We start from the raw sequence: 23,883 nt of genomic DNA, 5'->3' as shown, positions 1-23,883 counted from the left end.
AGATAATCATATGTTTAGTATAGTTTATTTGAAGGTAAATAAGAGTATTTTGACTTTCAAATATGCTAATATATTTTAAAGCTTTTCTTTAAATGTCCAATCATATCACCTAACTGGCAAGTCAGCAGCAAACAGCATGCTTCATTTTTTAATGCAGATGCACCAGTTTCAATTGCTGTGAATGGATGATACGTATATACGATGGTGCTGAAAATAAATATTTACAGAAGCTTTGTATGTGTCCAAATTTATTTTTCTTTATGACTGTGTGACTAATCATCCAAATTGTAAATGAGAAATTTTTTGCTAGTCTTTTCTTATCAAAACCCATTAGTACTCCATCTAGGGTTAATAAAAACACTGTGCGATGCACCAAACAGCTAAATGTAATGCATAACAAAAGTTCTAAGAAAGTAGTACATGAACAAGCAAAATCTAAGGAAAATAGAGACAACAGTAAAAATAGGCAGGGAAGCAAACTAATTACATTTCTTTATACATGATGAACCTGTTAGATCAGATTTATGTTAATAAGATTGTGTTATGCACATTTATGATGAGAAAATGAATCTTGGTGCTTTAGATATTATATTCTGAATAGGAAAGTGCAGACAAGCATGCACAAAAATATTATATCAGTTGTTTCTGAATCAGGAACCTCACAGAATTGTTGAATCTTTTAGAAGGAGGTCCTCAGACCTACCAAAACATATGGATACTGAAGTGTGGCTTGATGATGGTGCTCTGGAAGATCATCATTAACTGTAAAGGAGTTATCTGAAAACTAACTTCACTTTAAATTGCTAAATAGGAAAGAAAATACAGGGAAGGGTCTCCATAACTGCATGTAAAGTCATAGATACTCAGCTGAACAACTCTATTGCTGCACACTACTAATGGTGTTGGACTGGCGGTGAAGCAGCCCTTTATCAGTCACAATGACTGAGACCACAGGCACCTACAGAGGCAAGTTTAGGCATTGTTTCTTCAGTTATGTCTCATTGGTTTAAAGCCATTGACACAGTCCGTTAAAGAGAAAATAATATAACACACCTTTCTGGTGCTTTGCACCTCTAATTCCACAGTCGATGACAATGGAATGGTTATGATGGTTATGATTTTCTCAATGTATTTCTCCCAGTGAGACTCCTGACTCTATCTGCCATCACAACAGAGATCCATTCATTTCATAGAATCATAGAATCATAGAAAATCTGGAGTTGGAAGGGACCCAAAAGCATTACCAAGTCCAACTCCCTGCTCCTTGAAGGACTACCTAAAACTAAACCATATGACTAAGAGTATCATCCAGATGCTCCTTCAACTCTGACAGGTTTGGTGCCGTGACCACTTCCCTGGGGAGCCTGTTCCAGTGACTGACCACCCTTCCAGTGAAGAAACCCCTTTCAGGCCTATAATCAGTGCAGTTAAGGGGGACTGGAATCAAAATGAGCGTGAAACTCTTTCTAAAACTTCCACTTACATTTCAACCTGGAAACACAGCGTAGAGGACTCTACGTTAACACTGAGCTCAAAAAGAGTAGATACGGTAATTGAAGCTGATTTTAACAGTGGTAAAACAGTTTGGCAAATCTATCTTAACTTTACTCATATTATTCCTGTTCATCAAATATGTAGTCAACAATTTAACTTAATTATTTCAGTCACTCAACAATATCTATTCCACTGATTGTGATATTTTTTAGTAACCTCCAATGGAATATTACATATTATTGGGGTAACTTGCTTAGTCTGCAAACATCTTCCATCCATCCATTATGTGAATAAAATGGATGATTATGATGAGTTACATTTGGCTTAAAGGTCCCAACATGGAATACAAAAACAAAACTTAGCAGAGAAGCACTTTTTCACATTTAATCCATTTGTTGTATCTGGAAGCTTTTCTATCTGCCCTTGAGAACTCTTTGGAATAGAAAAATTTCCCAAACATTATTTATAAGAAATTACTGATTAATTTTACAAAAGTAGATCAGTGCTGTGTATTAGTGGTGAATTTAGAAGACTTAAAGTGAAGTGGACAATAATAATACTAAATGATACAGGAATTCTTTCATGTACTTAAGTGAGAGAGAAAAAATCAAAACTTGTATCTATCCCAATGTTAAACCTCAAGTCTATAAAAAAATTACATGCGTTTAAGTTTGGATGTATGGAAATCAGTGGAACTTCTTAAAATATATGGAGATAAATATTTATATAAAATCTGGAAATGTTAAATGTAGCACAGTTAACCAGAATATGAGCCTCAGGTCTGCTGTTAGTCTGATTTTGATTGATTTCACATTATATTTTATTACATGACATTCTCTTCAGACTTATATTTATCACGTTGATTTTTGAGTAAAGGCTGCTGTGAGTAACAAGTAATACTGATCACATATTTCTTTAGAAATATCCACATGAAAATGTTGTAGCAATCAATTTGTACATGGCATCGTAGCCATAAAGAGTCAAATCCTTATGCAGTTACAGGAACTGGAGCATTTTTTTTCCACAGTGAGACACTGAAATCCTTTTTGTTAGGAAGATTTTTTTTTTTCAGATAGAAACTTTACAACAGAAATGGCAGTCTCCTTGCACTCCACTAATTCTTGAATATGAGTACGCAAATAAAATGCAGAAGAGAGAGACATTTCTTTTCCTGTCTGGGTTCAACAGTAGCAGTTCCTACACAACCACAGCACTTCATAAAGCGTGAAAGGCTGATTTTTCACTTGCTCAGCTACAACTGTACATAACAAAATGAAAAGCAACCTCATCCCCTGCATAACAGCATGAAGGTTGTTTTAATCCAGAGTGAAAAGTCCCTTCAAAAACAGAAACCCTGCACATTGTCTGCATGAAACAGCCAAGGGAGAGGTGGGAAAGGGAGACAGAAGCAGGAAGGTTGGCTCTCCTCCTCTCCCCAGGCCCAGACAGTGGAGCTGGCTTGGCTAAGGGGTGTAAGCTATACACTTCTTCTGGATACATACTTGGCACGAGAAGATCATTGCTTGTAAGCTTTGCAGATTCCATTTCATGAATTATTGTTTTGTTTTCTGCATTCTCCAGCCATTTAATCTGTCTGGTGCTTTGGCATTTCTTTCATATCTTTGGAATGTGTTTGCTTCTAAACCAAACACAAATATGGCCTGAGGGAGTAAAAAAATCAGTCTGTGCTTTGACCTGTCCATTGCATCCAGAAATCTTTTGATCTTTTTCACTCTCATATAAATATATTTATGTAAAAGAGATATATGACAATCAGAATAAATCTGCTTCAGTGTAGAGGAGGCTGGAGGCCACAGTTTCACCTTTCTTTCTGTTTTTTATGAGGCTATTCTTCTACTGATACATACTCATACTGAGTGTATAAATTGCTCTTCAACCTGGGCTGGTGGCAAAAGGCCTGGTCAAACTCTATGCTGCAACAGACTGATAAAAGATGGTTAAGGTCCATGGCTTTGGCGGATAGTATCAGGGCTGCCTCTGTGAGCATGGGTTGATTATGCTGGCTGTTGGTCAGGGTGGAAATCCCATTTTCCAGTTACCCTGCAGGAGTCTAGCTACATGTGGTCCTTTATGAAAAGAAAAAAAAAAAAAAAAAGAAAAAAAAAAGGAAGCCTCTTCTGCATTGTAAGCATCATATCCCAGGCTCCACGTATCCTTTGCTACACTTACTTGCATGTAATCCCAGTCTCTCTTTTCCTCACACTAACATTTTTGTATCAAAGCCACATTATTATCTTCCTTATATCTCATTACATTTGCCTTGGCCTTCCTTCCAGTTCAGATTTGTTCATCTCAGATTCTACCTTACATTCCTAAAACCATGTCATCATCCAGTTTCCCATTTGCATCCTCTTATTGTCTGCATTTCTACTCCAGCTAAGCAGAGTGATAAACAAGATTCTTGCATCACTTAAATCATGAGCCTACTATCCTCAGCCAAAGAGGGTATTCCAAAGTAACATGAAAAAATAGCATCTAGAAACCAGTATACATGAAAGGAAAAACCCTTATCTTTCCAAACAAAAGGCTAAATTGCAGTTCTGAACTATGAGACGATTACAATTTTTGTCTATACATATATGCAAGTCTTTGAAAGAGGAAAGAAGAGAGGGTCTCAGATCTCTCTGACACAGAATGCACAAGCAAAATATTTTTGCCCTAAAAACTTGGTCAAATCTATTTTTTTAGCAAGATATCTCACTTGACAACAAAATGCTAACAATGACACATCACTGCTAACATACGACAACCACCAGTTTTTTTCTGTTCAGACTAAAATCTCATACTATCTCTTCAGTATCTTTCTGCAGATGTCTCCCTCAGTTGAGGGGAAACGTGGCTGAAATAACTTAATCTTTCTTCCTTTTGTTTCCTTTTATGACTTGTGAACAGCCCCACAATCTGCATGCCACTCAAGCCTGTAATTTTAACAGTGCTAAAATCCTTTTAAATTCTTATGCAGTCTATATTTTGTAAACTCTTTCTGCATAACACCTCAAAGAACATCATAAATTAAAATTCAGAAGTTCTCATCATCTCATACATTTACGCATGGCCCATTCTTTTGACTATTTTGCCTCTTTGCAAACTGATTTCACCTTCTCTAGTTGACTTCTATCTATAATACCAAAATAATCAATTTTAAAGTGTATTTTATACCATAGTCTCAGCTTTATCTTTTGTTCATTATCAAGAAGCTCCTTCCGATGCTGGTCTAACTCAAGATACAGGAATCCATTGCCCATTTATTACCTATTAAATTGTAAAAATCCATGTTTGCTCCTGAGCCCCATCCCTCTTCTGGGAAAAGGACTCTGTAAATATTTCTCCTTCCTTTGAAAGTGAAGTCTAGGAAAAAATCTTGCCAACAGTTAAGATGTGGATGCACTTCTGTGACTCTCAGCCATGACCAATAGTATTTCATAGCTTCTTTGAAAACCCAGTGAATCACTGTGTCCTTCTTTGTATGTGTATCACCTATCAATATTTCAATTACAATACCTCACACTTAATTAGCACTTAAATAATGAGTATTTCAGGAGGCAGCAGTACAGCACTGAGGTACAATAAAAACTCCAGGTATTAAAGTAATTCTTGTTCTTGGGATCTCAGATGTTTTCTTTATGCAAATACATAGGGAACCACTAGAACTTCCTAGAAGGAAAAGAGGTGCAGAACGTCATCACAATACCAGGCAGAAGTTTCACTGCGCAAACACAATCATAGCAGCCAGCATAGTCCAAAGGTTTCCATGGATCAAAAATGAAACATCTGTGCTGCCCAGTTATACCTCCTGACAGATAAAAAGTTATTTTTGTATCAAACAAGCTAAATGGGTAACATATATCTCTACCTATAGCAGAAAAGACAGAATTTTAGTCTGTTTTATCAATAGTGTCCTCATCATAGGTCCAGATTGCAATACGCTTGTTTGTTCCATCCCAGAACAGTGGGAATCGAGAGACTCAGCAGTCTCAATAGCCTTGGTGAGCACCTAATCTTCTTGCAGACAAAAACTGCTAAAGAGGATTATTTGTTGGTCATACCCATAAGCTACGGGACAAGTGGACAATGGGCCACAATAGAAAAACACCTGCTAATTCAACATGTGTCTTTCTACTTCTTTCTTCATGGCATGTGGTCCACTATTTATTAGTGCAGAGTACTGCTGGGCAACACCTCTGGAATGTTCCTCAGAATACAACTTTTACAACCTATTTTGTAATTCTGTACTTTATAATCCCCTAAACTCAACCTGAGATATTCTGAAAGTCCAATGTTATTGACAGATCAGACAACACAATTTTATTTCTTCCCCAAAACATGAACCAAGACCACTGAAAACAGATGTGAAAGAGGGTGTTTTCATTTAAGGCTTTGAAAAGTTATTATTAATTGCATGTCACTGCCCTCTATGGGTTGAACATAGTTAAAGGTCAAGCTGAGGTGATGAGCCATCATTAAGGAAAACCTGACAGTAAAAGGCATGTTTTTCCATTGACTTGTAGCAGTTGGTCCTGGTCTTTCACTGTCCCATCATGCTGAGCGATAAATACTCTCAGAAAATGACAGAATTACTTCTAAGAAGACCGTAACCTGTTTAGATCTGTAGCCATAGATATACCTAGCCATACTGGAAAATTCCTGTTCATATTCAGAGGATTTTTCTTCTACTTTCTGATAGTCTGAGGGGAATTATTTCTTAATGATTTCATTACATTGTAATTCAGAATCTTCTTCATGCTTGTCTTCATCTGAAAAACGATCTAAAGCGTTTATAACTTCTCTTCTGAGAACTTCAGGGGGAAACTGTATCTTACTGGGCTCAATACCCTCATTAATTCACCTGGGGATACTAAGAATAAAGGAGAGGGAAGGATCTCTTTCTGTCTCAGAATTCCTTTTATTTTGTGGCTGAGCTTAATATTTTTCCTATGCAGCACAGACCACCATTATTCTCAAAGCTACATGTCTAACACAGCCAGAAAGATATTAGGAACTGAATCCAAAGCATGCAAGAGGAGTATGTATTTTCCATTACAAGATGTTGCAAAGAAACTTCTTAGGAACACACTCTGTGTCAGAAGAATACACTAAGTATGCAATTATTCCAGATGCAATTATAAAGATTCTGCTATTAGACAATCTGCCTTGTTACGACTGCAGTGAAACAGCAATGAAATCCAGATTTTGTTCCTGATCTTCACCTCTCCTTCTATTCATGTTTCGAGCTAGGTTCAAAACATTTCCCTGGTTCATTTGCATCTGATATTTATTTCAGCAGAGCCACAGGAAATGAAGCTGAGCTTACCAAATTCATGGAGGCAATAAAAACATTTGCTAAATATTCCTGGATTCTTCAAACCAAATATACTTGAGGGCTTTTTAATCAGAGACAGAATATTTTCAAATGATTCATCAAAAAACATTAACTGTTTATTATTAATACCATAAAAAGATTTTCAAGATTCACTGCATCAAAAGGCTTCTCTTTCTGCAGCACCCTTCAGACTTTCGAGAGAAGTCAAACTCTTTTTGCATACTTTTTAAAACTGTTAGGAAAAAACTGTTCTCTGCTTTCAGGTTCCTTTGAAAACAGTATCTCCCTGGCAAGCTGTTACCATCCAGAATTTTTAAAACAGGATATGTGTTATGCAAAGCACAGAAACATAGTACAGAACAAGCATAATGTGACTTTAGCTGTCACTGCTCATTTCTCTAGTTTTTCATGCATGGTAATCCCTCTGTTTTACAAGAGTATTTCAGGAGGGCAGTTTACTTTTCAGGCTATTTCTTCTTATTCAGAATCAAGTGCATTTCCAAGCATAGTTAACTAATAAACCTGGTTTTAATGAAGTTTTACTTTCCTTGATGTAGCATCATCATTAAATCCTTTTGATGGCTGACCAAGTACTTAAAAGATGAAGTATCCCATGTTGAGGTACGGTCCTTCCCTGCTTCCCCTTTTACTCAACAAGGAATGGAATGCAGTCCTCCAGTTTTACATGTACACTGAAGAAATAGGAGGTGGAAGGAAGAAAAATCACAGCTTTGCCTCATTTGCTCATATTGTAAAGACCTTTTCTATGAAGCTGTATTTCTCCATATCACAGAACAGTGAATATCTTTGCTGATATTTCTAGTATCATCTATCTACTTATTTAGGTTTCATTGCTTGAGAGTGAGTCTTATTTTCAGAAGGTTCTGAACGCCTTCCTTATAGATTTGGGCTGTTGCTACCTCAACACTGCTGTACACAGAACATTTGCTTATTTTTAAAGATCTTGGTTCCTAGGATTAAGTCTTTCATACATAGCTTGGAAAAAAAAAAAAGCACATTAAAATGCAATAAAACTGAAGACTGATGCTGTATAGCAGGGTCTCTTATCTTAAAAGAAAAAGATGTGATTATTGTGTCTTCTTCACCTAAAGTCATTGTCAGAGCACATGACAGATTCTATCTTTTTTCATTTCTCACTGATTTTCTCTTAAAACTTAACTTCTTAAAAGAATATTGCTTAGATTATTTGAAAACAGTAACTTAACCCTACAGAGTTTGACCTTATATTTGATTCAAGTAAAAAAAGCTCTACATCAGCTAAATCAACATACAGTATCAGATTATTAAAATTATTTAAATGAGTCAAAGAATGAATGGAAATCAAGATTTGTTCACCCAAGATTTGAATTCTAAGTTCACTTTTTCTTTCCTTTCCTCTTTCTTCTTTTCTTTTTTTCCTTTTTTCTTCTTTTCTCTCTCCTCTCTTTTCTTCATGGTGACATGAAGAAAAATGAGAGCAGACAATAAGGTCATGAAGATCTGAGTTATGAACGAGCATGTGTGCCCTCTGGCACACTGTCAATCATCAGGCTGATAACAATTCAATACAAACAGTTCAGTGGCACTTTATAACAGCACTAGTTACAATAACTCATCTCAGCTATGACAGGCTACTTTATTTTAGAGAAAGACACATACTTTATATATTAAGTGTAAGGTTGGTAAGTGTATGCAAACAAACCAAATAAAACATTTATACATGTTGTTAATCATGTAGGAAAATCTGAGTGCAGCAGTAGTTATTTACTACTCTGCCGTTAGTTATTGCTTTGAAAATTTGTCTCTCTTATTAGATAACCCACAGAGACTTGCGGTTAAGATTACCATCACATATAGAAAACTACTGCTAATTATCTGAATGTTGAAGCTCTGCTTTAAACATAGAATTCCAAAATTATTAAGTCCACCTAGAATAGCTTTGAAAGAGACAAATAGAAAAATTTCAATGTAGGGAGAGATATTAAACTTGAAATTTACACTTTCCATCACTAAACTGAGGGATGCTGAGGGATGCATGCTATGGGATTCAGAAATATTCAGCAAACGGAGGTAGCAAAAAAAGCAGAAGAAAAAACAACAAAAAAGCAGATAACAGAACTGCAACAATCTACAGAGTAACGGTCCCAAAAGATAGGAAAACAGGGTGAGTTTTACTTTAGGGATATGCTGCTGAAAGTGATGAGCTTACTCAAGTTCCAGTGACTTCAATGAAGATTCATGATTCTTAGCACTGAAGAGAATACATTAAAAATAAGTTTCTCTCTAATTTTTCAGAGTTATATTTTGACAGGAATGAGAAACACTATTTCATATTTCTCTGCCTTCTATAAAAACACTTGAAAAAGAAACATCAAGCTGATCAAACGGTATCTTTAAGAAATTATTTGACCCAGGCAAAATGTATACTGCCTAAGTACATTAGTATGCACGAAAAATTGGCCTCACTTTTAAGGATAACTTACAAAATCACATAATTGCATTTTCACAGTGCATTATAGAAAGAAAGAAAACAGCAAGATGAAACACTGATATTTCAGCCTTCAAGCCTTTTATTAGACAGTCTGCATGTATTAGTCTCAGCAGGTTTTCATAATAAGAGTTAATGACAAAGCCCATCCATCCATCCCTTTCATTTCCTCCTTTGTGCAAAGCATTAAGATGATTTTCACTCTCTGAAATATCTTTTCCCCAATTTTCATTTCCAAAATTAACATCACTGTAATAAAGGAATATGCATTTCAGCAAGGAACATGCATTCTAATAAACAAATTTGATAAACTTAGGCACCTGATGAAATTCCTCTTTTAAAATGCACCAGTTTTGGAATTCTGGAATCTCATAGTGAATTCCTTCAGAACATCAGAAGGCATTAGCAGCTCACCCTGTCACAAATGCCAGCACTTGCAATATTTCTAGGAGCTAAATAGTAAGTCTCTTGGTTCTTAATTGCTGTAAGTGCTGAGTTGAGAAAAGCCAGTTTCAAAAACACTTTGATAAAAAGTGACTGGTAGTTCATCTGGAGACAGAATTTTGTTTCAAGCAGATAGGCATTTCAAGGAATGACAATTAAGTTGCTCATTAGCAAAGATGAATTTATATTTTAAAAACACTTATTTTGGAAAAGAAATCTATATTGGGAAGGCAAAATTAATTTATTGATTTTCTTTGAATTATTCTGTGAGTATCACCTTCTTAAAGCTTTGATTTATCCTGTCACAACTATTAAATTTACTAGATTTCATTATAGCCAGCTTTCATTTACTACCAAGCAAACTCTTTTGTTTCTTGTTTGCATCTTTCTATATTCCCATGATACTCTTTCCATCAAATATACTTTTATGTGCTTAGGCTCTTAAAATACATCTTCATTCTGTATGTTATCCTTACCAATTAGAACAGAGAAATAAAACACCAATTAGAACAGAGAATAAAACAATTCCTCTTTGTAAAAGAGGATTCATTAGGTACCTTGTACTACTTCATCCTGTCTTCATTTCCTAGCCCTCCCAGCCCTCCTTTCTTCTCAAATTCAAAAATGTCTTCTTCATTTCCTAGCATAATCCACCTTCGTTTGATCTTGGTTTTTAGGTAGCTTAAGGGATACAGTTGTGATTGCTTGGATTTCATTTTTTTCCTTCAGTTCTACCGCTAAGACTGAGTAACAATAAGCATCAAAAACATTTTATAAAACCATTAGCATTTCAAGCAACTTCATTCCATTTTGTCTCAAACCTGGTCACACCTTTGTTTTAATCACCTTTTACAGATCTCCTCAGATTGTTCCCATCTTAGGGTTGAGGCAACAGAAATTCTCTAGAAAACCAAAGCTTGAAAGAGAAATAATCACAGTTACAAAAACTCTAGGAAGACTCTGGACAACTGTCACAACCCTCCATAGTGCCAAATGTAAGGACAGTGTGCTAAACATTGTGGAATGCTAGATTCCTTGGATTATAAGATAAAAGTCAAACCTTTACTTATACTGACTGCCTAAACAAACGTGGAACATATACAGTAAGAGATGTAACAAAACAGTTTATGAGTCAAGATCATAAAAAGACATTTGCAGAAATGAGAGAACCTCAGACCTGTCATATTTTTCCTCTTATAGAGAATACTCTGAATACCATATTTGAAGATGTGAGGCAAAATCACATATCAAATTTCAGCTTTTTATTAAGCAGCTTTAACTCTTTAACTGATCTTCTACACATCTTAAGTGTATAATCCAGGAACTTCAAATAGTGTTGATAACTCTTACAACTTCTTGTCCTTGAAGAACCATACTTTAGATCATCTTTTTTAAAAAATTTTTCTTTTCTTCCCCCCGCAGCCGCCCCCATTAATGTTCTCCTTTATAAGTTTGGTTATGGAATGAGAGAAGGAATACAGACTTGTTGTCCAAATAGGAGGTTCATGCCCCCAATAACTCTAGAACCAGTGGTGACATCCATGTTGTGTCCTGACCTCAGAGCACCCACCGGGGGGGGGAGCTGGCTAGGCACAGCCCCCTGAGTGCCTTGGAAGGTCTGTGCATGCCATCAGCCATGGTGAAACTGGGACATGGGCAAAACTCTCAGGACCACAGATCACAGCAGATACTGCCAACGTGTATTTGTCCAGGATGCCTTTTAGGACGCTGGTGAAGCACCTTTCTTTTCATGTATGTCTGTGTCAGTCTGTTTATGTACACTGTCTGAAACAAGTCAGATGGTGTAGAGTTGTTTGGCACTTGCATTGCCTTACTGAATGTTGACTAAAACTTCCAGTTAGAACAGAAAGTATTGCTGAGCTGCACCAAAAAAGTGACTTCACTAGTTTTCTCTGTGGCCACTGAAAGAGAAAGAAAATACAACTCTCAGTCCTAAAAATGAAAACAATTAATCTGCTCTAGATGTTCTCACACTGAATCGGTGTTTAATACAAACTAAAAGGAAAGACTGATAAATTGCTTGCCTCAGATAAGTATCTATCAGTTTGGATAATTATTCAATATTTAATTGAATTTCAAACTTTTCAGGCAGTGGGACCAAACTTCCCTTACTCATTGACATATCTTATCTTGGAAGAATTTATCACTGCGTGTGGCCAATCCTGGACAAAGATGTGCTTGGAAGTGGAGCACCTTACTCTAGTCAACCACATGGATCAAAGTGCTGTTTGAGTGACACAGTGGGAAGGCAGGAGCTGTGCTGGTGGGACTAACTTTTCTTTGGAACTCTGACAGTTAGTGGACAAGGTCAGAAGCATTTTTCTATTCACAGTGTCACAGTGTTTACAAAATCAGTTCCACGAGGCAGAAATCATGGAATCAGTCTGTGTGAAAGTTCTCTCAGTTCTTCAAAATGTTAAGATTTGTTTATGAAGAATTCAAGCATTATCATTACAGATGTCTTGAAAAATAAAAGCCCCAAAGCAAAGCCAATTCAGCTGAACAAAACATCTGGAATCTTTCAGAAATTTTGTTTTAATCGATATTTCAATTTAGTAATTCACCTCTAATACCACCTTTATTCTGTATATAAAACTGAATGTAAGGAATGGGAAAACATATCTTTTAAGGGATTCTGCTGAGACAAAAATAAAAAAATTGGGAAAAAAAAGGAAAACAAGTACATATGTGCTATAACTAAACACACTTTCTTTAAAAATCAAGGTTCTTTTAGGGCAGTACGATAAAATCATAAGACTAGCAATAGTAAATTCTTAATTCTTATACAATTACATTAAAACTTTCAAGGTTTTACTAAATATTTCATCTGTCACTTCTTCAAAGTGACAAATCTGCACGTCAAGGATTGACATGAATATACCCTACTAATCGTCAAAGAGTATCTTACGCTTTTTCAGACGTATAAGAGAGTGATTACTGTCAGTCAGGTGTCATCCCTACTTTGATGCAGTGAGGTTCACTGAGATATAACTGTATTTCTTTTTTGTGACAGTTACTTTTATAGCTTATTTGTATTCTATTAGAATATTATTTTCAATTGGATTGTAGCTTTTGGGCTTGTAGAAATATAGAACACATCCTCTGAGATATTAGATGAACTGGACAGGCTCAGGGGAATCAAAACACTAAGGCTGAAATAATAGTAAGCTCTTTAGATACTCAAAGCTTGATTAAGTATTTTTGAGCTTCACTGAATTGATCCTGAGCAAAGAGACATCTTTAAGAGGAATGCTCAAGTCTTGTCTCTATAATATCTGATGGATACAACTATTTATTTCTTAGAGAATGCCAAGGAACCAGATATCTGATTTAAATTTTTAATCTGTAGTTATGAAATACATTCTCTACAAATTGAGAGCACTCATAACTGACAGGTCTTATTACATTAAAACACTTCAGTGAGATTCTCTCTTTCCCTACTTCTCTCTCCAGTGGTCACCACCTTATATGTTCAAGGACATATAATGTTATAAATATATATAGTATGGTAGGGATGTAGAAGATAAAAGTTTGCAAACAGATTCATCAGATCTTGGTGTTTGCATTGCCAGCATAGGTATGAAATATCTATGTAAGTATTCAAAAATATTTACTGAAATATGCAAAATTGAATATTTATCCAGTGACATTCCTTCATGTACCCAATATTGCTTCTTGAATGGTACTATATACAGTTATATGTCACAAGAAGCTATATGGAAAGCAATAGCCACCTTTCCTCTTATAGATGCTTACTTTAGAATGAGATAAATCATGCTCAAGACTCCCTTTGATATAGTGAGTAAAACCCCACCATCAAGAAAGAGAAGCCAGGGTGACTGCCACAGTGGTTGCACTTTAAGTAACAGGAATGCCACCCACGCTGGGACAAATTACAGTTTAACAGCAGGTCCTGCGATATTAACATATTTCTTAGAAAAGAAATCTACATGCTGGAGAAAGTGCAGAGATCTCTTTCTAAGATGTCTTTCCTGTGGTAACATAGAAAAAAATTGCTTACGTAAAGGCAAAATGATAGGTCTGAAAACAAGCGTGAGAGCAGGCATCAGCCACACTTCAAATATGTAAAAGAGAATTGGTAATAACTTCCAACCTGTCAAACAAATACAAATAAAACTAAGGTAGAACAGGAAATTCAGTGGCATTTTTTCTCTTCTATTAATTTTTTGGTTTTCAATGAAAAGCCCTCAGATATCCTTCCATTTCTTCCCAGTGCAGCAACTGTTACATAATTCAATTCTGGTTTATGGTTTCAGTAGTTGTGATAACCTCTATTCCCTATTTCCACTTCTTCAGTTTTTCTCTGGATGTTGCAGACAGTGCAGAAGTTCTGTCTGTGTTTTCTAAATGTATTTATTCCCTACAGCCAAAAAGCACAGAGCTAATTATCAGAAGAATATAAATCTTTTTCTGTGAACTAAGGAAACATTGCAACATTAAAAAAGGCAAATCAAAGGAAATACATAACCACTGAGTGACAAAACAACTGAAAATAAGAGACCTCCAAGGGATGTGTGGAAAAGCGTACCTTCCCCGTGCCTCCTACAGCAGAAATTCAGTCTGATTGTGTCTGTATGGAAAGGGATATTTTAAGATGAAGTCTAAGAAGTTTCTATAGCAATGGCATCATATATGTGCCACTGTAAGATATGTTGCCATTAGATTGGCATACTCAGAAAATATGAACTAGATGGTATGCTTTAAAGTATTTTAGTATCGTTTACCATGATGTGCCTTCTTCTATCTTGCTACACGGTGTCCTGTACCTTTCTCCCTCATATGACCACACCTTCTCTGGATATTATTTGTAGGACCATTCAGGTTCTTCAGCTACACACAGGAAAATTTTCTTTTCAAGCTGAAAAGATTGACTCTAAGATTGGTCTTTTCAGGACAGCTGGCTTCTCTAGAATGGTCTTACTGCATCACTATTGTCAAGAGATTTCAAATGTTACCTGAAGAAACACTTCATTCCTCTGTACAACAAATCTTGGTACAACTTGGAAGGAGGAGACTGCAAGTTGTGTAGAGATTAAATTCCAGGTGTACTGAGTTAAACAGACTATACTATTGACTAAGGCAAAGTCTAAGGTTAAAAATGTGCAGCTAGCAAGTCAGGGGAGGATTTTCATTAGTTGTTAATTCCTTTCCACAGCCCACAAACTCCTAAAACAGCTAGGCTGGAAAAAAAAAGAATTCGTTCTTTTAGTAACACTTGAAGAACACAGTTGGTGTATAAAGCATTAAAGGGATGGAAATCCACGTAAATCATTTTGTGACTGCAATAAACTTTTTGATAACTTAGTCCCTCTGAACTCCCTATTGAGCACAACTCTGAACTGAATCACACTGTCAAAATGCTCAGAATAATGTTGTGCACAGCAGAATCCTTCAAATCTAATGAGTATTTCCATGTCATAAATAACAAGAGTCTTCTGTTCACTGATCAATGAAATGAATTAGATGGTTCACGTATCAAAATCTAAATACTACCTCTTCTGGATCACATTGGAAACTCTCATTTAAACAACCTTTTCTCCCATACAGATCAAACTAAATTAAACTAGAAAACAGTAAGATACTGAGCTGTGCTATTCAGTTGAAGGAGTGGAAGGCAACAGTGAGCAGCTGAGGGGAAGACCAAATAACATCTAAATATGGCCTGCAGATTTTCATTGGATAAATGGCAGAGTAGCTTTATCATAAGGACACTTAATAAAACAAGTAATATTTTTAGCCACCTAAATGAGACAGTATAAATGTACAGAAAACAAGTCTAAGCAAATTATTTAAAACCTGAAAGATGCTTCACATTTGTGCCTTGATTTATTGATTCAGCCAAATATAGATTGAGTGCCTGGTCCATTTCACTGTAATTTCAAACAACAAAACACAGTTTTAAATAAACCGGGAAGTTAGCTATATAAAATGAATGGTGTTGTACAATTGCATTAGCCTAAGTTTCCACTGTGGTTTCATACAACCTTTCCACAATAGCTGTCTCTTCCTACATTTCAATGAGAAGAGTGACTGACATCCAAAAAATGTTCTTAATTATTAATCATAAAATGGCAACTGTGGCATCAAAATTTCCCCTACTATTATAATGAGAAATGTGTGGTGACATTTAATGTTTATAGAAAAGAAATGATTTTGTAAGGAAATAAAAATAAGGTTATTTGCACTCTTGTTCTCCATGCTTTTAATTGTATTCCTGTTATTATGTGTTAGAATTAAAATTAGTTTAAAACATTTGACGGTATTTTTATTCAATGAGTACTATGCAACAAACAACATTTTCACTAGAATGTTTTCCATTATAAGATTTTTTTTTTTACTTTTATGATTTTGAAAGTAAAGCAAAAAAATTGGCCTTATAGTTTAAATTTATTATGAAAATCTGAAAAGCATCCACATGATTTTTTTATAGATATAGTTTCAGTGTTGGGTGGTTGGGGTTTTTTTGGTAGGTTGTGGGGTCTTTTGGTGTCCTCACTCTCTTTAGAAAACAAGACCCCAATTCTTCTAAGAAAATCCTCATATTTTGACCACACCCAGTTATTCCTGGTCCACATTAAAGACCATCATTATAGCTAAAGATTAATTCTCCTTATTTATTAATTCCATAAGATCCACACATACAATAAAGGGTTTTTTTTTTCATTTGCATTAGCCTTTGAAACCTTTCCATGTAATCCAAAACTCCTAGAGCTAAAGAAAAATTAGCATCACAGATAGATTAAGAGCCTCAACTCATCTGATATGTGGGAGATAAGAAATGCAACTTTTAGTATTCATTTCCTTCTTTTAGTGCTCCTGCTGAAGGCAAAATCAAATATACTCGGCAGACCATACAGTTACACCCACATATTCCAGGGACGTAAATGGTCTTTTTAATTCCTGATTTTAGTAGTACTGAAGTATCATCTCTCATTACTTCATTAATTCAAACTGAAAATCACATTAGCATGTTTTCTTCAGTCTTAAGAGTAGTACTAACATTCCTTATATGAGCTCCTTGTTTCTTTAATTTTGCAGATATGGCCCGGCAAAACTTGCAGGAAAATATTACAAAAGAATGAGGCAAGGTGGGAAGTGCTGAGGGTAGCTGGACAACCTGAGGTGTGTGACTGAACATAAAGGCCAGTCAAAAAGAATTTGAGACTAAAAACCTAGATAAGACACTCCTATGAACGGACTTTGGGGTTTCCATGAGTTTGCAGGCAATTCATCTCTGAACTGCAATAACCCTCTCATAGGCAAGCAACACAAAGTTACCAGGTCATGGTAAGGTTTGTCTCCATGGTAAATAAGATAGTGGGAAGAAACAGAAGTCTCTCAAAGCTCCCATTACATTGACACTATTAGTCTCTGCTGCAAATGATAACTGCTCTCTACCACCGTGTTGGATGTCAGTGCATGCAACGGTAAGAAAATTCTACTTAAAGCAGCCTTTCATCTTCCATTTAGTTCACCATTACATAGTGCAATGGGGTCAACCTACAAACAAATACACATACTGATTATTACAGTCATAAATACAGGTACTAAAAAATACCTAGTCTGACTCTTACATGAAATGAATTGGAATCAGATACTTCCATCTTTGTGAAAAAAAACTACAGCAGATACAGAAACACAACTGCTTTTTTTTTTTTTTTTTTTTTCTGAAGATACTCCGGATTCAAAGCTGAAGGCCAGAAACTGAAAAAAATTCTGGAAGCATAAAAATCAGACTCTTCCTGTTAAGACCCTTTATTTATTCATCAAAGTAATTTTAAGCACACTACAGCTTGATACTGCAAGCCTGGCAAAGGTCAAAGACTACCAGAACCTAGAACATCTCCAAGACATTAAAAACGAACTGTGAATTAAAAAGAAAAGTTGCATTAAAGGAGGATAAAGGTGGAAATAAATTAATGTTCTACAATAAGCACTAGTGCTACCTCAGTGCTTGCTGAAGTTTTCTAGTATAACATCTGTTCAGTTCAGTCTGTGTTTGACAAAAGGAAGATACTTTTCTCAGTGGAAGACCAAGGGGCCTTGGGCTGTAAAAAAAGATTAGAAAGGAAAAAGGGAAAAAGAAAGCTCTTCCACTTTTTTCTGAGGTTAAATGGAACTCCTAGAAATGTTCAGTGTGTTTGTTTCAAGTGGAGTTGTTGTTGGGAAAATTAGACATTGTCTTGGGATTTCAGGTCTGATCAATGCTATATGCTTTCTAAAAGATATCAGAAGGCACCAGGTCACATTGCATTATTTGTTCTTCTTTTAAAAAAAAAAAAAGTTAATTAAATTTCTAAACTTACCTATTTAGAAGAAGAGATATGAAAAACTAATAAAAATGCTCAAAGCTCAAGGCTGCCTCTATCATTTAGACAAAGTCCTTTTGTCTTCATAAAAATATCTCTGTTTCACAGCTGCTATATAAAAAAGACCTGATTTTGATGTCCATTGTTTCAGTAAAAATCATTAAACAGCAGCTCTATGATCCTTAAAAGAACTCTGCCCTGAGACATACTTAAATCACAACTTTTGCTGTTGAATGTCTGCCCTGAAAAGTGTTAGAAAAGAGCAAAAGAAGTCTGACCTGCTGTTGTGGTTTAACCCCAGCCAGCAACTAAGCACCACGCAGCCGCTCGCTCACTCCCCCCCCCACCCAGTGGGATGGGGGAGAAAACTGGGAAAAGAATTAAAACTCGTGGGTTGAGATAAGAACGGTTTAATAGAACAGAAAAGAAGAAACTAATAATGATAATAATAACACTAATAAAAAGACAACAGCAATAATAAAAGGATTGGAATGTACAAATGATGCCCAGTGCAATTGCTCACCACCCGCTGATTGACACCCAGTTAGTCCCCGAGTGACGATTCCCCACCCCCACTCCCCCAGTTCCTATACTACATGTGATGTCACAAGGTATGGAATACACCATTGGCCAGTTTGGGTCAGCTGCCCTGGCTGTGTCCTGTGCCAACTTCTTGTGCCCCTCCAGCTTTCTCACTGGCTAGGGCTGAGAAGCTGAAAAAAATCCTTGACTTTAGACTAAACACTACTTAGCAGCAACTGAAAACATCAGCATTATCAACATTCTTTGCATACTGAACTCAAAACATAGCACCGTACCAGCTACTAGGAAGACAATTAACTATCCCAGCTGAAACCAGGATACCTGCAAAGATTCCAGAGATGCTTCAAAGCCTCATATGCTAAAAAGCAGCAATGTAACCACCATCACTCTGTAAGCTTATGAGCCAACAAATCAATAAAGTAAATCACTCCCAGACATCTCTGATTTGGGGAACGTGTTCAGTGAAACAGCACTGGAGAACTGTGCAGTGAGGAGGACACCAAAAGTGCATTTTTCACCTATGTCACAATGTGCAATATGGTGCCAGGTTGGGACAGAAAATAGGATAGTGGTATTAGCCATGAGAGGCAGGGCTTGTGATTCCAGCTGTAATGTTACAGTATATTGCTGTGCTGCTTCGATGATTCGGTATGCATCGTGCTGTCTAAATCTCTCAGCCTACTCAGTTTTCTAACCAGGCACTGCCCTGGCTGACAGAGACATGCCCTTAGTCACACTAATCCTTTACTACTCGTCATCCTCATCTCCTAAGGGAGAAAAAGGTCAAGTTCTCAAAGAATTTAAACAAAAAAATGCTTAATAATTCACATACGAAAATTTCTCTGATATGTGTTTCTAGAAACGTGATGATTTTAAATTACAAATCCTCTGATGAACCTCTTGTCTTCACAAGTAAGATTCCAAAATACAAGAGTGATTCTGTAACCCTTCTTCAAAGACTTTTTTCCTCCAAAGCACGTCCAAATGTATTATTCCTGCTCACCAACTCTTTGGAATGAGTGCTTACATCTTGTTGCAGTGTAAGAATACAATGAATTATACGCTTCCGATAATTTACAGTTAAGAAGATTGAAATAACTTCCTAATGTACTCATCTGAGAAAATAAAATGCACTGAATGGTGTCTACCCTTATCTATGGTTGTGCATATTTGTTTGTCCCTTATGTGTAAACTGTTTTTGAGAAATGATGCTTCCACTGAAAACTGACTTATTTTTATTTAATCATTGTCTGAGTCTCAATTTACTTGGAAATATGCTTATGTCATGGGGTCAAAATCAGACCTACAACAACCCTGTTTGAAACAATGTCTAAAGAGGCGGAAAGTGCTGCTTCAGATTCTGCATTCAGTTCAGGCAATATAAATACAAAACTGTCTTGCTCTGGGAACTAAAGCTACCATAAAAGTTAATCTTCCTTTCTTTCTTGACAAGTAATACTGTATTTCACAGTATCCCCACTGATTTCCTTTAAAGCTCCTGGGGCTAAGGTAATACTCCCTTACTCTGACTCATTAGTCAGATTGGATATTTCATTGACTCAGATACAACTTTTAATAACAGTTCACAGGTCAACAATGGGAGTAAAAATTTTAAAACTGTGTCCCTTTTGAGAGCTATAGATACTCATTAAATAAAGGCCATTACCCATGTGCTGCTATGTGGAACCAAATTCTCCTGAATGTGTATTTTGCTGGATTTAATAAAGGAAAACTATTTGAAATAAACAAAATACTAGGATTCAAAGGAAAAAAAAAGATAAATGTAAGCTACTGAACATACAGCTAGATAGGTTCATATATCTATTTCACCCGTATACAAATACTAGAAAACTTTACACTTCTGCCTTAGATTTAAAGAACTTCTCTAAAAAGTCTATTATGTCTTAAGAGGGGAAGTGAAAAATCTACACTTGTACATTGTTTGGAGCATAGAATCATATAATCATTTAGGTTGGAAAAGACCTTCAAGTTCATTGAGTCCAACCATCAACCATGCCCACTAGACCATGTCCTGAAGTACCCCGTCCACTTGCTTTTGAATACCTCCAGGGATGGTGACTCAACCACTTCCCTGGGCAGCCTACTCCAATGTTTGACAACCCTCTCAGTAAAAAAATTTTTCCTAATATCTAACCTAAATCTCCCCTGCCTCAACTTGAGGCCATTTCCTCTTGTCCTGTCTCCAGCCACCTGACAGAAGAGACCAGTACCCACCTCACTACAACCCCCCTTCAGGTAGTTGTAGAGGGAGATAAGGTCTCCCCTCAGCCTCCTCTTTTCTAGACTAAACAGCCCCAGTTCCCTCAGCCGCTCCTCATAAGACTTGTGCTCCAGGTTTTGAAGTTCAGCAGACTCTTAAGTAAAACATTCCAGCAAATCTTTGAAAATTTAACATTTCTTCCTCTAGCTGCATGGAGGTCAGATAATTTGCTTTGAGGCTACCTGAAACCAATGAAGTCTATAACTTCTACGTTAATGTGAGGAGTTGATTGTTTTTCATGCAGTCAGTAAGAAGAATCAATGTAGAAATACACAATCTATTTTAAGCTGTGAAGTAGAATAAGTTGTTTCCTCAGACTTTATTCTTGAATGACTTCCCATAGAAGTAGCGTCAATGGTATCGATTCTTGAAAATTTCTTTTTAAACTACTCGATCCTAGAAATACAAAAGTCCAGAAGATATCAGCTGGCATCTGCAGCTTCTCTGCTGCAGGTTTTTCTGTTGACAGCTCAGGACAGTAGGCTGCTCTACTAAAAATAACCAGGGAATTACAAAAACCACCATGAGTCATCTATACCTGGGCTGTGGCACCTGCTAAGCTATACGTTTGTACAGTACCAGCCCTCTCCCCTCCTCTCTGCCTTAGGCTAGCAAAAACCAATAACAGCATCAAGGGAACAATGGAGACGGCTTCCAGCTTTTGCTGAGAAGTCGCAGCAGCCAGCTGACAGGGTCTGTGCTGCATCAGCTCGGAGCAGCTGGAGGATGCTGGCTCCTGGCTCCAGCTGCCTCTTGCCCTGGCCAGGTAGTCTGTCCCTGCAGCAGTGTGAGTGCTTCCCTTGCCATCAGCTGGCCAGGACCTCTTGTCCTCCTGAATATCGTTATGTTTTTGCTCATTTGTAACTGGATGGAATTAATTAAATGCCCGAGTAAGGTCCAATGGAACTTCCTAATGAGATCCTTTGTATATTGGCCTTGTCACAGTCAGCGGAGGTAGTTACTAATGGCAGGTTTCCACCTTCCTTATATGTCTGCTTTTTTTTTTTTTTTGAGAGGCTTGTTTGAAATCCTTGGAAGAGGCCCCCCCTAACTGGATTAAATCCTAAATTATCTTTTTTAATGACAACGTCTATATGCAGGGCAATTAACATTGATCCCACAAAAATCATCTTCAACAAATGTTTTTAACCTTTGATTGTTCTTCCTTTCCCACTGTGATACCCAAGACTTGCTTCTTTTTTATGACAGAAGCAGCTTAAGCAGCAGGAGGAAACATGTTCAGATCAGCAGAACAGTAAAATGTATCATTCCTTTCACCTAAGAATTCTTGCTTGCCTCTTTAGAAGCACGTTTAAAAATAACACTGTTTCTTCTGACTCATAAAATAAACCAGTACTGAGTGCTGACAAAGAACCCCACCATCATGGCTAGAACAGGCATAGTGAGTATGCTGTGCTTCAGCTTCAAAATATCTCCTACAGCAGATTGTATTCTCTTACAACTGCCACAGAGAAGATCAGAAGTATCTCAAAATCTCACTGCACTAGCAAAGTTTTGACTAGTTATATCCAGGTCTCTTCTGGTAATATTCTGTTTGCCTGGTGAGCTTTTGCACTGCTATTAAACAATTTGTAATTTTAATTTAGCTGGATGGTGAGTTGGATATTGCAGTCTCCATAAATAGCTGTAATGTCAACATCTTTCATTTGTATAAATGTTGAGGGGGTTGATTTGAAGAATACTGTACTTTTGCAACTGGTTCAAGGGCCCATAATTTTGATTGGATTATGAATCCGTATACAGTGAGGTCTGTACAAAGAATATGTACTACAATTTAAGGAGAAAAACCCCAGTGTAACTGCAGAGAAATTCCCTTAGAAAATGAGTTTTCTCTGTGACTGCAAACCTTAACATAAAAGTTCATGCTTGGCTATAGTATCCCTTTTATGATCCTGCAGTTTTATTGGTTATATCATAATCTGAGATACTACTTTAGTAATATGATAGATAATATTCTTAAGCTTCCTGAATGTGGACAAGCAACACGAACATTAAGAGAAGACACCAATACATACCATGAACTATGATTTTAAAAAGATGGCTTTTTATGCTTGATTACTGTTTTTATTCCACTGTGATATTCAGAAGGAGGAGAAATGTCTTCCTCATTCTGCCTCCATACGACATTTCCTCATCATATTATTCATTACTGTGCCATTGGTGGGTATGGTGTTCACTCGCAGTTCAATTTTTAATGGACATGATGACTTTAGCTAGAAGCAGTTTGCTAACTTGTCAAACTTGAAATGGTAAATTCCTTCCCAGGTCATCTCCTCTTCCTTGCATTTTCTACTAATCACAATCTACTGATCTGCTTTCACTGACATTAACTTAACTTTAAATCAAGAGATACTCAAACTGCATGGAAATATCTTGGTACTGCAGTTTGAGCTAGCAGGAGTAGCTTCAGTATGACTTCCCATGACTATGTGTTGTTTAATTAGATTTTATTCATACAGACACTGCTAAATAGAAACTCTATAATACTGACTTACAAATCCTTATAAGCAACATAACAGGTAAACTAGGCCAATCTGCAATACAATCTGGGATACAATAATGAGAATAATTTTTCCTACCTCCATGCAAAATTCTTGCCTTTGTTAAAAAAATTGAATAAGAATAGTAAATCATTACTCAAATGTCTTCTATTTACACTACCTTTAAAAATCTCTTTAAGATCCCTGTAGCAAGGATTTAAAATAACATAAAAATAGTGTCTGAAAAGTTTATTAGGATAATAAAATTATACATTAAAACATATATAAAACATCATATTTCAAACAAATATTAGGAGTAGAAAAGAATCTCAATGGGGATAACTATCTAGTAAAACTCTGCTCAGGTCATATGTAAAAAATAAAAAATAATTAAATCCCTTTGTCCATCCCAAGGGTGGAAAAAATAATTAAGAATTTAA

The 23,883-nt window shown here is 36.3% G+C and overlaps 1 protein-coding gene across 1 annotated transcript in view; it reads right to left on the bottom strand.

Moving 5' to 3' along the window:
* The window catches only part of MALRD1 (MAM and LDL receptor class A domain containing 1), a 296,114-nt gene that overhangs the window by 115,189 nt on the left and 157,042 nt on the right, over positions 1–23,883 (bottom strand). The window lies entirely within an intron of this gene.

Source organism: Aquila chrysaetos, chromosome 3 (genome assembly GCF_900496995.4).
Source record: "Aquila chrysaetos chrysaetos chromosome 3, bAquChr1.4, whole genome shotgun sequence".
Classification (NCBI taxonomy): domain Eukaryota; kingdom Metazoa; phylum Chordata; class Aves; order Accipitriformes; family Accipitridae; genus Aquila; species Aquila chrysaetos.
This window is presented reverse-complemented; position numbering and strand designations above follow the sequence as displayed.